The sequence below is a fragment of the Arachis ipaensis genome, chromosome B07 (assembly GCF_000816755.2).
Source record: "Arachis ipaensis cultivar K30076 chromosome B07, Araip1.1, whole genome shotgun sequence".
Classification (NCBI taxonomy): domain Eukaryota; kingdom Viridiplantae; phylum Streptophyta; class Magnoliopsida; order Fabales; family Fabaceae; genus Arachis; species Arachis ipaensis.
In genome coordinates, this window is record NC_029791.2 from 110,263,559 (window position 1) to 110,265,332 (window position 1,774).

Genomic DNA, 1,774 nt, shown 5'->3' on the forward strand with positions numbered 1-1,774 from the left:
TTAAAAATATCATCATACTCCCGATGCCATGTTTAATTAATTAAGATGACACTATCTTAATAAACTTCTTAAATAATTTCACAACCCGCGGTCAGCGCCTCGTGCGCTCTAGATTCTCCGGGAAAAGCAATCTCTGCTTTTCTATAGTACTGATGCTTACATTATTTTAATTTGTTTATTGGGTGGGGTGGCTGCCTTATATATACAAAAACAAAATACAAAATATGCTCCATAGTTGAATTTTACCATGTTGTCAAATGCTTTAATTTGGCCATGTCCCATATTCCATGTGTTTGTCTGTCCTATAATTAACGACAATAGGAATGAACCTTACCCACCACCACTACTCATGCTTCTTGATCCATACGGAATTAATTAAGTTTTATAGCTACCCCTTCTTGTAAATGCAGTTTCTCACGGAACTAAATAAATCATAGGGTATTATCAAACAAGAATAATAAAGGTTAGTATGTTTTTCCAGTCTAGAAAACTATAAACGTTGTCTATATAGAAGGTGGTACGTAGCGTTTTAACATGTTGATGCTAACCTAACTAAACCTAAATGGATCGGAATTTACGGTAAAATTAAAAGTAGTGTCTCAGAAATAATTAATTAATTAATTGATTAGGAGAATGAGGTGCGGCAATTAGCATGCAGAAGCTGCAGGTCATCTCAAGCAAGAACAGAGACATATGAGCTGTTAATAATCTACAGGGAACAGGGATGATTATTAATTATTCAGAGAGTAATTTTGACTAGCGAGTTCAACTTATATTTTATTTATTTTCGTCCAAGTAATAAGCAGATGCGAATTAATCTTTAATTTAGCGAAACATAAGGAGAGAACTCGAGATTTGAGCAGCGATTCACCTTTGATGTCAATCTTGATAGCAATTGTCTATATTATAATATGATTTTTCTGGAGTACATATTGTATTATTATAGCATAGTAATTAACTTAATTGGAAGAATAATAAGTTCCCGCATGTTATTCGCGAGATCGGAATACACACAAGCATATGTCGCTGCATCGAAATCTGAGGTATTTCAGCTTTTCCTGTCGTAGCTTAAGCTAGCTAGGTTGAGTAATTATCAAACAAACGACAAAAAAGAAAGTAAGGAATCTCCGAAATCAGCGTCGTTTTATAATTTAGGGTGATGCGCTAATGCACGACATTACATGCTTGCATTTGTGGTAATAATCACTCCATAATTACATTGTAATTAAGTACCGACGGAAGTAATAATCGCTACTGTATGTACATGCAGGGAGAAGGAGTTGTTTTGCACTTTTGCTACTTCAACCAATAATTGAAAGCCTTCAATAGCTTTATGAGGATCTCCTTTTGAAAAGTATGGCAGCTTTTAGGCAAGACCTCTATGAACATTCAAGCAAGAAAGGAAAGAATGCTTGCAGATCAAGCAATGACAGAGAAAGAAAGAAGTGTGTGTGAGAGAAAACTGAAAAACTAAATTAGTTGATGAATGATTGATTAGTTGCAGTACAATAGAGTGTCTCTATTTATAGTAGTTGTAGTAGTTATCTGTTATAACTAATTGCAACCTCAATACATTATATTGCATGTCATTCAAGATTAATCATGGGATAATAATGTGCTCATCAGTGCCGCTAAAGTTCAAAGTTTAAGTTGCTACTCACATTTAATTTATGCACCCTTCTTTTCAAAGTTGTTAGAAAATAATCAAAATATGATTATAATCTGGGAAGTGGGAAGCATTTCACATATATCATGGTATTAGGTGAAAATTATT